Genomic DNA, 14,701 nt, shown 5'->3' on the forward strand with positions numbered 1-14,701 from the left:
GAAGAAATTAACTGAAACATTAACGGTAGCTTGGTGAACTTGCTTACCGGTAACTTGCTTGTTGGACTCGCTGGCTTGTTATGTTAATTTAACCTATTCAGCCTCCCAGGTATGTTCTTTATGCTATTGTGTAGCTGAATAACTGTTGTGTTACTTTAACATACCAGACACCTATTCATCCTGTTGTTCTGTGTTCTATTGTGTAGTTGAATAACTTGCCTTTCCAGATTAATTGTCTTAATCTGTTCTTGGTCTTGGATTTTGTGAAATACATTTCTAAATAAATGCGACTTATATATGTTTTTTTCCTCTTCGTGACACATTTTCGGGCTGATGCGACTTATACTCCGGAGCGACTTCGTCCAGAAAATACGGTAATATATTTACAAGTACCAGATTAAAAGCCTAATAGTGCTGTAAACAACTTGAGAATGCCAGGTGACCGTATACGTGCAGGGGAAAAGAAAGGAGGAAAAGAGATGGCAACGACTGAGGAGGCCAAGTTTGACACAGGTGCGGAGCTAGCTAACATCAAGACCATGCTACAGGGGATCGCGACAGATATAGGTGGAATGAAAAGAAGCAGCTCGGAGGTAGAATTACTGCTCAATTTGTGAGTCCAAACTTCAGCCAGTTCACTCGACTCCTTCACCTCTGCTGGCAGACTGGCCCCACCACCTCTACGCCAATGCGGCAGTCACGTCTAATCACTATACTCGCTCCCCGCTGGTGGAATGAGCTTCCCACAGCGCTCAGAACTGCAGTCACTCCCAATCTTCTGTCAGAGAATAAACACTCATCTCTTCAGCATAAGCAATCATTCTACACCTGAGACAATGGACACCAGTTCATTCTACAACTGAGACAATGGAGACCAGTTCATAAGTAATCATTCTACACCTGAGACCAGTTCATAATCATTCTACACCTGGGACAATGGAGACCAGTTCAGTAATCATTCTACACCTGACACAATGGAGACCAGTTCATTGGCCCCTGGCCTATGCATATATTACTTTTCCTGCTATAACTGTTAGATAGATGATTCACTTACTTAGTCAAATGTATGATTGTAAGTTGCTTTGGAATAAGGCGTCTGCTAAACACCAAAAATATAAATGCAGTGCTGGGCTGTGAGTAGGGTGGATATCCCTGTGGGGGATCAAATATACATTGTAAAGGTTTAATTGTGTTAATATTGTATATATTGAAATTACCTTTGAGGCACAGGAACTGGGGGAGGGGTCTGTCTGAGCAAATCAGCATAAGTAATCATTCTACACCTGAGACAATGGAGACAAGTTCACAAGTAATCATTCTACACCTGAGATAATAGAGACCAGTTCATAAGTAATCATTCTACACCTGAGACAATGGAGACCAGTTCATAAGGAATCATTCAACACCTGGGACAATGGTGACCAGTTCATTCTACACCTGAGACAATGGAGACCAGTTCATAAGTAATCATTCTACACCTGAGACAATGGAGACCAGGTCAGTAATCATTCTACACTTGTCTCCATTGTCTCCAGTTCATAAGTAATCATTCTACACCTGAGACAATGAAAAGTAGACATCTTAGGAGACACAGTAGAGGAGAAAGCAGGTGTCTCAGTAGACACAGTGCTGGGGGGTAGTAGATGTCTCAGGAGGAGCAGTTAAGATGTAACCAGAAGAGATGGAGGTCTTTAGTCTCCGACGGAAGATGGGGAGTGACTCTGCAGTTCTGAAAGCCGTGGGAAGCTCATTCCACAAGCAGGGAGCGAGTGTAGTGAAGAGATGTGACCGGCAGCATGACTGCCGCGTTGGCGTAGAAGTGGTAGGACCAGTCCCCCAGCAGAGGTGGAGGAGTGGAGTAAACGGGCTTAAGTTTGGGGGGGTAACTTCAGCCCATTCACTCTGCTCTCCACCTCTGCTGGCCAACTGGCCCCACCACCTCTACGCCAATACGGCAGTGATGCTGCCCAGTCACATCTCTTCACTATACTCACTCCTCCTGGTGGAATGAACTTTCCATGGCTGTCAGAACTGCAGAGTCACACCTCATCATCTGTCAGATAATGAAGACTCATCTCTTCAGGATACAGCTTAACTGCTCCTCCTGAGACATCTACTACCCCCCAGCACTGTGTCTCCTGAGACACCTGCATCCCCCCCCCCCATACTGTTTCTCCTGAGACATCTACTACCCACTTGTACTATTTCACCAATGTCTATAATTCTACGTTCTTCTAGCACTACGACTGCCAATGGCCCCTGGCCTATGCATAGATAACTTTTCCTGCTATGACTGTTGGATAGATGATTCACTTACTCAGTCAAATGTATGATTGTAATTTGCTTTGGAATAAGTCGTCTGCTAAATGCCAAACAAGTAAATGCAGTGCTGGGCTGTGAGTATGGTGGATATCCCTGTGGGGGATCAAATATACATTGTAAAGGTTTAATTGTGTTAATATTGTACTGAAATTACCTTTGAGGCACAGGAACTGGGGGAGGGGTCTGTCTGAGCAAATCAGCATAAATAATCATTCTACACCTGAGACAATGGAGACCAGTTCATAAGTAATCATTTTACACCTGAGACAATGGAGAGCAGTTCATAAGTAATCATTCTACACCTGAGACAATGGAGACCAGTTCAGTAATCATTCTACACCTGAGACAAGGGAGGCCAGTTCATAAGTAATCATTCTACACCTGGGACAATAGAGACCAGTTCAGTAATCATTCTACACCTGAGACAATGGAGACCAGTTCAGTGGACCCTGGCCTATGCATAGATTACATTTCCTGCTACGACTGTTGGATAGATGATTCACTTGTTTAGTCAAATGTATGATTGTAAGTTGCTTTGGAATGAGGTGTCTCCTAAACGCCAAAAATATATACACTGTAAAGGTTTCATTGTGTTAATATTGTATATATTGAACTTACATTTGAGGCACAAGAACTGGAAGGAGGGGTCTGTCTGAGCAAATCAGCATAAGTAATCATTCTACACCTGAGACAATGGAGATCAGTTCATTCTACACCTGAGACAATGGAGACCAGTTCACAAGTAATCATTCTACAACTGAGATAATAGAGACCAGTTCATAAGTAATCATTCTACACCGGAGACAATGGAGACCAGTTCATAAGTAATCATTCTACACCTGAGACAGTTCAGTAATCATTCTACACCTGAGACAATGGAGACCAGTTCATAATCATTACACCTGAGACAATGGAGACCAGTTCAGTAATGAAGACACTGTACTGTGTCTCCAGAGACATCTGCTCCCCCCCTATACTATTTGTCCTGAGACATCTACTACACACTACATCTACTGTACCGTTTCACCAATGTTTATAAATCTTCCTTCTTCAGACAACAATACCCAAGTCCCACTAGAGGACGTTGGGCCCTCATGCCATCCTCATGGAGTCAGTTTGGTCAGAAAAATGCACACAAGTAAGCCTCTGGAGGTCATTTTGTAGGGCTCTGGCAGCGCTCCTCCCGGTATCTGATGTGCCATCCTGGCAAGGCTGGACGACCTGTGCAAGCTGAATGGGCTGGAGGCAGTGCCTCATGTTACCAGCAGTGACAAGGGCACTAGCAAAAGGCAAAACTTGAGAAAAATCATTCAGGAAGGATAAGGAGAGAGAAATGGTCTGTGGCCACCACCTGCATGGCCATTTCCTTTTTGGGGGTTGTCTTGCTGTTGCCTCTCCTGTCCACCTGTTGTTGCTTTCATTTGCACCAAAGCAGGTGAAATTGATTAACATATATTTTTTTAAAGGAATAACTAATGAAGGGACAGATGGACAAAAACACTGAAGCAAGTATGGACGAACAGAAGGATGGAAGAATAAAATAATTAACAGATGAAAGAATATAAGAAATGAAGAAGAAAAGAATTGAAGAACAAACCAGGGCCGGCCCAAAGCATGTAGCCTGTTGTTTTGTGGTTAACATAGTTTTGTAGGGGTTCACTTTATTTGGAATATTTCGCACTCTTAAATTGATTGTTCACTGCTATTTATGTCAAAAATATTTTGGTGTTTATTTGTGTTAATTCGTCATTGTCTTAAGTTATAGACCATGTGCAAGTTTGTTGCTTTTATAGTTTAAAATTTACTATTATTTTGAATACTTTGCAGTTGTAAATTGTTATTTAGTTTCTACAGTAGCCTATAGCTGTTTTGTAGTTAATAGAACAATTGTGTAGGGTTCACTTTATTTATTTGGAATATTTTGCACTTAAATTGGTTGTTCATTGCTTTTTATTTGTCAAAAATATTTTGGTTTTTATTGGTGTACATTTGTCATTGTCTTTACTTAGACCTTATGTGGAAGTTTGTTGCTTTTAAAGTTTACATTTTGACTTCATTATTTTGAATACTTTGCAGTTGTAAATTGTTATTTAGCTTCTACAGTAGTCTATCGTTGTTTGTTTTGTAGTTAACAGTACAATTTGTGTTCACTATTTATTTTGAATATAATAAAAAAATAAAAATTTTGGTGTTCTGTTGTCATTGTGTTTATTTATAGACCTTGTTATGTGCAAGTTTGTTGCTTTTATAAAAAATCTTGCTTAGAGCCACAAAAGTCCCAGGGCCGGCCGAATGAACAAACATGAACAAGGAAGAACAAAAACTAACAGAAGAATGAAAGAATAGTTACACAAAAGAACAAACAGAAGAATGAACAGGAGAACAAACAGAAGAATGAAAAAGATGAAGAACGGACAGATGGAAGAACTGGCAGAAAACAACAACTGAGGAACGAATGGATGAATGAAAGAACTGAAGAATAAACGAATGAAAGAACAGACAGACTGTTCATCTTCAAGGGGGAAGTGTATCTTCATCTTCATGGAGTTGGGGAAGAGTATCCTCATCTTCATGGGGTTGGGGGAATGAGAGTTGCTATCGGGAGCCAGTGAAGGGTGTGAAGGAGGTGGGTAACATGAGAGAATTTGAGGAGGTTGAAAACCAGACGGGCAGCAGCATTCTGGATGAGTTGCAGAGGTCTGATGATGGAGGTGGAAAGTCCAGCCAGGAGTGCATTGCAGTAGTCAATGCGAGAGATGACCAGTGACTGGACAAAGAGTTGAGCTGGTTCTCTGGTGAGGAATGGACGTATCCTTCTGATGTGGTAGAGGAAGAATCTGCAGGAGCGCACTGTTGCTGCGATGTTGTCCGCACAGGATAGGCGGTTGTCCAGGATCACTCCAAGGTTCTTGGCTGTCTGGGAGGAGGTTGCAGTAGAGTTCTCAACTGTGATGGAGAAGTCTTGGAGAGGGCAGGCTTTCCCAGGGAGGAAGAGTAGCTCAGTGTTGTTAAGGTTGAGCTTGAGGTGGTGGGCTGACATCCATGTAGAGATGTCAGCAAGAAACACAGAGACATGTGTTGCCACATGTAGGTCGGGGGGGGGGGGACAGGAAGAGTTGAGTGTCGTCTGCATAGCTGTGGTAGAAGAACCCAAGTGAGGAGATTACCGAGCCAAGAGACTTGGCATAGAGGGAGAACAGTAAGTCCCCTAGGACAGTGGTGCAGCTCGATTGTCATTTGCCAGAGAACAGGAGAATTGGCATGTTCGCCATTGGTGCCCCGTTCTCATCACAGATAAGAAGAGGTTCACACTGAGCACATGTGACAGACGTGAAAGAGTCTGGAAACACAGTGGCAAACGTTATGCCTTGCTGAAATGCCTAACCAAGGCCTTGCTAAAATGCTTACCCAAGGCCTTGCTAAATGCCTACCCAAACCCATGCCGAAATGCCTACCCAAGGCCTTGCTGAAATGCCTATCTACCCAAGGCCTCGCTGAAATTACTACCCTAACATCTTTCTGAAATGACTACCCTAAAATCTGGCTAAAATAACTACCCTAACATCTTGCTGAAATTACTATCCTAACGTATTGTTGAAATGGCTACCCTAACGTCTTGTTGAAATGCCTATCCTGCCTACCCTGTCTTGCTGAAATGATGCAGAGAGTAAACCAAAACTACGGGACTATGGATGGAACTATGGATGAAACATTCTGGTGCATTCTTTGATGTACCCTGTCACTCCCAAATACACAATAAGAAAAATAAGAAAAATAAATTTAAAAACCTACTCATTCTACTCTCACAGCTTTAGGTAGAAAGGTTCAATCCATGAATGCATGGTTGAAACCAATGGTCCTACCTGGTGATGCTTCCCAGTCTACGATATGTCATTATTTGAAGACCTGGAAACAAAATACAGGTTCAATTACTATCTCAGGGTGATTTGTTGGCATGTGTTACAATTCTCAGCTCTCACTGATCTTTTTTTTAGCATCTTTTTAAACCAGATTTTAATATTTAACTATTTCTATTGATGTTTTTACTATCTGTGCTTTTGTTTTACTTTTTATTTATCCATATATTCTTGTTCTCATGATTTGAAGGTGACATGAATTGAAGCTATATATAAAATGTATTACAATGTTTTGCTCTTACTGCATTCTATCGACAAATCAGTCAAGACAGCAGTTTACAGACAAACAGTACAGTGTACTATTACAATACCTGTGAAATGTATCCATTTTGGGGTTTTAAAACAAACATGTCCAGTGTGGTGTTAAATTGACACCTACCATAAAGGTCTCCACCAGGACTGGGATTCTCCAGACCAGAACAGGTGCCATGAGATGCTGCAGACCTGAGGGAAAGACAACATTACACTATAGGACACAACTTAACACTGCTGCAGACCTGAGGGAGATTGTAACCCGGCCAACTGGGGGCCTAAAATTACAAGGTGTGACAACGGCACCGTAGGACTTTCACCTAAAGAATCTAGTCATATGAACCAGGTAAGCCTGACGGGCTGATTATCATGAACAGGGATTCCCTTCTTGCAGGTACACGCCACAGAATAGTCAGAGACCCGGTTTTAGAAAAGTATACAAAAGATCACTTTATTACAAATACATCTTTTAAAACACCCACAGTATATATGGAGCTAGCCAGGTAGCATGAGACCCAACCCCTGATAGGGATATTTACAGATTGTCAATATTAGTTTGTGTGTTTAGAACACATTACCTTGGCGGTAGCCTATCAATGCCGGCAACCAGACGGCTCTAAACGTGCCTTGAGCCAGGGAACAATAATGAACTCCCTCACAGGAGTAGACAGCTCAATAGCGGGGATGTCTGCAATGCATGCATGTATATCACGAGTTTAGGCTACATAGGGACCACTACATGACCATATACCAAACACACATTAGCCTACTAAACCATGTGCACACTGCCGACTGGGAAACCCAGGGAGTCGCTGCATACCTGTAGTCAGAGTGTAGCCGTGCGTCATCAGTGGGCGTGGCCACAGCTGGTAACAGAGGAGGAGGGGAGCAAGACACAGGCACTTGTCACAGGGAAGCTATTTATAGAGAATATGCCAAGTGGGCGTGATTTATCAATTAACCCCACTGGTTACACTTGTATAGTTTGTTCAGGTTACAATAAAAGCGACAATCAATGTAATATAATGTAGCTATCCAGCCTACAGTGGAGCAGCTTCTCATTCACAACAAGCGTGGCAGCCACGGGCCAGACTGTTTTGAGACTGCGCTGAGTCCGTCACTCATAGTTTGAGTGAATCTGTCATTCAGTTGTGGGCAGGGGCGGACTGGGACCAAAAAATAGCCCTGGCATTTGCGACACAACAGCCCTATTTCCAAACGCAACACGCAACACGGATTGTTAACATAAAAAGTCAGAGGACAGCCCAGGACCGAAGGCTGATGTCAATGAAAGAAAAGAAAAAATGACAAATGACAAATGAAAGCCTCTTGTTGGCAGGGTGCCTCACATGTTGGTCACATCATCATTCCAGTTTGTTTTGAATTCTCTGCACAGAACAGTAGATATTGCTGTTTCTCTCTGTATAAAGATTGTATACCAAATTCTGCAGAAGGTAAGGTAGAATTTCTGTAAAAGTACTCTACTTTCAATACTCTACTTGTGTAAAAGTACTCTACTTTCAATACTCGACTTATGTAAAAGTACTCTACTTTCAATACTCTACTTATGTAAAAGTACTCTTGTTGTGAAGGCCCACAGTTTAGAGCCAGTTTTAGTTTACCCGAAATTCAGCCCTTTTGCCCTGTTATTTCCTTTCTTATTTTTCATACTATTTCTGTACGTTTTATGAAGGTGTATGTATTATTATTGTACTGTTTATGTATATGTTTGATGACGTAGTATATCCGGGGTGTGTCCGTGACCCGGATGTTAGGTTCGGTGGTGTATATATAAGAGACGGAAGTAGTCCGCGAGTCAGTGTGTGATGAGAATCAGAACGAGAGAGACCAAACGAGAGAGAGTAACGAGGAGCCAATCTAAGATGGCGGATTCAGCAACACGCACACCGTGCAGCAGCTGAAGACGCCAGGAAAGTGATTATTGAGTGTACCACTGTAGCCCGTTTAGTTGTGTTCCCGTTAGACAGCCTTGCCAGCAGCCGGCTGTTAAACGTTGGACCAAGCGAGACGCCAACTGGACATAATCGTCGCCTCCACGAGCGGACTGCAACCGAACACTGACTCCATCGGAGCTTCGACGCGGACCACCGGACCTGGGCCCTTCACCTCGTTGTGGACCACGAAGACGGCCCTTTCCCTCCGCGTTGCTACGTCACCCCCCCCCTTTCGTCTGCTACCTTCCTCGACGCACATGCCATCCAACCAGGCCTCAACGCGCACCACAGCCCTGGACTATAAGCCTGTTCAGGCCAGAGACTATGAGTGAGTGATTGAGTGTGTGTGTGGCCGGCGGGGAGGGAATATATATATATCTGGGGATGTATACATCAGTCATGTAAATAAATGTGTTGTTCATATGTGATACCGTTACCGTGTGTTAGTTGTTTGTATGCTAATGCTAATTACAAGGCTAATGCTAATGCTAATTCCAAGGCTAATGCTAATGCTAATTCCATGCTAATGCTAATTCCATGCTAATGCTAACGATAGTAACTGCTAGTCTAACGGTTTGCTGGCGCCCCCTGCCTGTATCCTCCTACACTGCCTATTTAGCTTAGAGTTAGTTAGATAACCAGCCCCTTCCTAAATTATACAGTCCTTTTCAGCTACTCCCTGGTTACAACTCTACTTTCAATACTCTACTTGGGTCATTGACGGATAAGACTTTTGAATGGGCCAATTTTAAAATACTAACAATAACAATATATTTGGCCATTATTCAAACATTTGGAATGTAGTGTACACATGCATTTATGCAAAAACCCCAAATTAAGAGATTTTAGTGTTTTTAAAGTTGAATTAATAGGACACGCCCTTAAAAAAAGTCATTTGGGGCGACCGTAATTTATCTAAAAATGCATATATTTCCTTAACATTACTAATATTTTAACAAGTATCAGTAATTAAATAAACTGTTTAAGAAAGACAGGCTTGTGTGCCCTTTAATTTTTTGTAAACCATGACTTCACAAGTTTATTCTATAATGGCAGTCTCCCTCGTAATGCAGTTACAATACCCATTTTTGTTCTAAAACCCATAAAACTGATTTAAAATGTGTACAGATAATATCCACTTTAAGCATAGTATACAATTGATTAATATTTGAGCCAAAACTGATGGATATTCTATTTTGAATTTAGTACAGTAATTGCCAATAGTTGGTTACCCCACATGACAGATGGTCGCCCCAAATGATGAGAAAACCGCAGGTAGTTAAAAGTCTATTTAAAATGTACACAATACAGTTCAGACTAAAGAAAACGGAACAAAGTTTTTATTACAATCTTTTCAAGTGGTCAAGTCAAAAATATTCTTAAATTCATTCAAATATCACAGAACTAAAAAAATGTAAAACGTAAAACGCGTAGGTTACAAGTTTCGTCAGGAACATTCAAATATCACAAATGTTAAAAACATTAAACATTTAAAAAGTTAAAGTGCAATGCACATTATATGCTTCAGGAACTTCTTCAAGAACAAATATTTCACAAATGTAAATTTTCACATCCTTGTCATCTCATCTTTGGTTTTGTCAATCTATGAGAGAGAGAAGGAGGGTTAAGTAGCATCACTTTTGTGGACCCTGGTAGTCACATTGCACAGGGATCAACAATTTCAGTCAATAAAAAGTAAACAGTTGTATATGGAATAAAAACTAAACACCAACACAGTTCTATAGAGTCAATAAACAATAAACACCAACATAGTTGCATGGATGAATTAAGCAATATCACACGAGAGGGAGTGTGTTATACTGAATATCAGCACGGCTGTGATTCGGTCGTAGGTACGAGGCCGCAGGCCTAACACACGACCTCGAGTGTGATATTGCTTTTATACAACAGTTGTCGTTTTTTTCCTTTTTAGGACAGTTCTCGGTGGGTGGCCTCGGGACCTACGACAAACGCATCCCTGGGGTACGACTACGTGGGCTTAGTCCAAACAGAACTGAGGTTATGTCAACGTGAGACTCTCCGCGACGGTGGAGGGTTCAGACGAGGGCAGATGACATGTTGTTCGTGAGCCGTATTGCATCAACAGAGGAGAGGGGGGGAGGGTTGATGATGTCTCACCAGTTTCCTCTTGGCCCGGTGCCAATGCTCCTTGATCTCCTTACGTTTCCTCTCGTGCTCGTGCTTACGCTGCATCAGAGGCTGGGGGTACGGGACAGACACACACACACACACACACACACACACACACACACAGACATACAAACACACACACACACACACACACACATCATCATTATTCATAACCCAGAGAGAGTTCAGTCTTGTATGTAGTGTAATTGGAGGAAGGTCTGGCTGTGTACTGGTGCGGGGGGGGGGGGGGGGGGGGTTATTGTGTGTGTGTGTGTGTGTGTGTGTGTGTATACCTGTAGGAAGGTCTGTGTGTGCAGGGTGGAGGTGGCCTGATGTATTCCTGCACTCTGCTCCATGTCCTGCTCTAGAGCCAAGGAGTAGATGGAGTAGAAGGGCATGTGGGGCTGGGGGGAGGAGGTAGGGAGAGGAGGAGGAGAGAGAGAGGGAGAGGAGGAGGAGAGGGAGAGGAGGAGGAGAAAGGGAGAGGAGGGGGGAGAGAGGGAGAGGAGGGGAGGAGGAGAGAGGGAGAGAAGGAGAGAGGGAGAGGAGGAGAGAGGGAGAGAAGGAGCGAGGGAGAGGGGGGGAGGAGGAGAGAGGGAGAGGAGGGGAGGAGGGGAGGAGGAGAGAGGGAGAGGAGGGGAGGAGGAGAGAGGGAGGGAGAGGAGGAGGGGAGGAGGAGAGAGGAGGAGGAGGAGGAGAGGGAGAGGAGGAGGAGAGAGGGAGAAGAGGGGGGAGAGAGGGAGAGGAGGGGAGGAGGAGAGAGAGAGAGAGGGGGGGGAGGGGAGGAGGAGAGAGGGAGAGGAGGGGAGGAGGAGAGAGGGAGAGGAGAGGAGGAGGAGAGAGGGAGAGGAGGAGGAGAGAGGGGGAGGAGGGGAGGAGGAGAGAGGGAGAGGAGGGAGAGGAGGGGAGAGGGAGAGGAGGGAGAGGAGGGGAGTGGGAGAGAGGGAGAGGAGGAGGAGAGAGGGAGAGGAGGGAGAGGAGGAGAGACAGAAGAGAGGGAGGGGTCGTAAGGAGAGGTTGACACAAGAGAGAGAGACCAGGCAAGAGGAGGGAGGAAAGAATGAACGTGAGAAAGAAAAAAAAGAAGAAAACAGCATCGTCATCATCTGAATATATTAAACTGGATGTCATCACTGAGTTGAAAATGAATAATTCGAATAATTAATGAGTTCATAATATACGAAAATAATCACTTTGTTCAATTGTGAAGCAGGGATTGTTACCTGTGTGATGCTGTGCTTGGAGGCCTGATACAGTCTCTGGAGGCCCTTGGAAAACTCCACCTCTGTGTGATGGACAAAACATGGGAACAAATTAATGTATTGTTTCAAGTAACAAACACCCAAACCACCTGCCTGCAAGGTCATTATGTCAAGGTCATTATGTCAAGATCATTCGGTTGTTAAGTCGTGACGTGTTTCCCGGTCCAACGTTGGCTGAGGCGCTCTCTTCGAAATGCCTCAGTAATAATAATAATTCATTATATTTGATAAGCACTTTTCCGAGGCTCAAAGAACCTGACAATATGGGAAAAACGGGAAAGTGCTGTGTCCCTTGTTGTATGAATAGATCCCAGTCTAAAAAACGATTGAACTGTCATTCTACCGCTTTAGTACACTGGTACTCTGGTGCGGGAATGTTTTATTTGAATGACCTGGAAATTGCTAAACGTCACGCGTGACGTCAGACTTAACAACCGAATAAGGTGGTTATGTCCGCGGGCAGCGTTGCCCCGTGCTGGTGGACCCACCCAGGGACGTCCTCTTCTCCACGTAGCTCATCAGGTCCTTCATGTACTTGCTGATGGTCTTGGCGTAGAGCAGAGCCGAGTCCACGCCGCCCTCGCTGCGCTGCAGGATGATGTCCACCTCCTCTGCCCTCATTGCTACACACACACACACACACACATGGATACACGGATACACACACACACACACACACACACACAGATACAGTCACACACACACACACACACACACAGAGAGAGAGAGAGAGAGAGAGAGAGAGAAGAGGGTAAGAGGTCCAGAGAGTGTGTGTGGTATTGGACATACAGAGAGGGTGTGTGTGGTATTGGACATACAGAGAGAGTGTGTGTGGTATTGGACAGTAGAGTGAGAGAGAGCTGGTTGTCCTACCGAGGTCCTGCAGGTCGTTCCTGAAGGCGCTGCCCTCCGCCCCCTGGCCTGACGGCCCGTGCAGGTTCTCCATCGACTAGAGGGTTGGGAGGGAGACGGTCACTGACAGGGGTGCAAACTGGTGATGGCCCAAAAAGGTGCCACTATTTCTTTGCACTAAGACAAATTATCAATGCGTGGATAACATTTTTGTTGATGGGGGGGGGGGTCCTAACCTTTTAATATTATATATATTAATATAATATATTTTTTGGGGGCAGATCTACATGATTTGCATGGATGACCTATTTCGAAATTAAAACGGCTAATTTTGCAGAAAGGTGACACGTTTGCACCCCTGCACTGATCACACACCTTCAACCACACCTTCTTCTAGGTCCTATAGCTCTGATGGCCTCGACATTTACATCTTAACCATTTATTTTACAATTAAGGATTACAGGGACATTCTCCCTGGAGTAACTTAGGGCTAAATGCCTTATTCAAGGGCACACTATGTTGAAATAACAGTAATACCATGTATTACTAGTGGTGGTGTACCCAGGTGGGATTTGAACTCACGACCTTCTGATCACCAACTCACTATCCATTAGGCCCTCCCACTACCCCTATATGGCCACCCATACAGAGAGGGGTGATGGGTATCAGACAGGTTGGACAGGTTAACATACTGGTAACAGAAGCTATTTTTGTTTTAGTTATCAACAAGTAAAATAAACTGGATCTGAACTCGACCCTTAGTTCAGTGACAACGTTCCAGTTTCATTCAGGCAGAGAGAGAGATACCCTGTTCAAGCGCTTCGTCTCTGGGCGAATGATACCGTTTTTTTTATTTTTTAGGAGACACCAGATAATGCGTAAAGAGTTTATTTTTTTGGGGCGCCGAGTGGTGATTTACTGAACGTGGCTGGGGGGGATCTATTTCACTCTACTAGGCCTCTCTCGTGAGGACACTCAAAACAACAACAGGGTATATGATGATGGTGTTTGGCACCCGGGCTGCGGGTCATAATAGCCCCGGGCTGCGGGTCGTAATAGCCCCAGGCTATGACAACGTGCCAGTGGCTGAGCTACATGATGAATAGGGTGGCGGGAGCTGTGTTATCTGGAGTCTCAGAGGCTGCCTGTGTGTGTGGGGGGTGTGGGGTTGGGGGTGGGGTTGGGGGGAGGACAGGCAGAGATAAAGACACACTGTGTCAGTGCCAGCAGGAAGCTGGCCTCACTGCCCCGCAAACATCCGCTCTGAGAGCTGAGACTGTCACACCTCCTGCCACAGCGACGCGCGCACGCACACGCGTGCACACACACACACACACACAGGCATATACACACACACACACACACACACATAGGCATATGCGCACACACGCACGCACGCTCGCACACTCACACACTCACACACTCACACACTCACACACTCACACACTCACACACTCTCACACACACACACACACACACACACACACAGAGTCTCTCTCTCTCTCTCTCTCTCTCTCTCTCTCTCACCTGTCACATCCTGTCAGAGGATAACGTAGTGTGCTCCTTGTCTGTTGATCAACCTGTTCTTCAGACAGCAGGCGTCAAATGGCTGCGTCTTTAGTTTCGTGTTCTGTTTCTACGCGAAAAAACAAAAAAAGCCACCGCTCCACTTCCTGTTTTCTGCTCACCCTCATGCAAATGGCTCTCCCATGTTTTTTTTTTATTGTTTTTTTTTCATCACAGAGCTCCTTTTTGTCTCTACACAACACCTCCGCCCCGCCCCCATCCCCCCGTACTGATACTGTCCCCTCCTATGACCACCAGTTACATATTGTGACGTTAGAATTATAAGGTTCTATCTCCATTTTTGTCAAAATATAGTTTTTTTACATAATCTGATCCATTAGGTGTTTATTAATGCCTGTGTGGTGTTATTTTTTAAATGTTGACATTTTTGAGTTAGTAGTTTATAAAATACAAATGTTCCATC

At 44.2% G+C, this 14,701-nt stretch overlaps 1 long non-coding RNA gene across 1 annotated transcript; it reads right to left on the reverse strand.

Moving 5' to 3' along the window:
- Positions 1 to 12,448: 12,448 nt before the first annotated feature.
- LOC308175669 lies at positions 12,449 to 14,472 on the reverse strand. Its single transcript, XR_013937979.1, has 3 exons — positions 14,239 to 14,472; positions 12,733 to 12,808; positions 12,449 to 12,482 (listed from the first exon to the last, which is right to left on the reverse strand). It is a non-coding gene; the product is annotated as an uncharacterized lncRNA (long non-coding RNA).
- Between the last annotated feature and the right edge of the window lie 229 nt (positions 14,473 to 14,701).

Source organism: Nansenia antarctica, assembly GCF_963989245.1.
Source record: "Nansenia antarctica genome assembly, contig: SCAFFOLD_269, whole genome shotgun sequence".
NCBI classification, from domain to species: Eukaryota; Metazoa; Chordata; class Actinopteri; order Argentiniformes; family Microstomatidae; genus Nansenia; species Nansenia antarctica.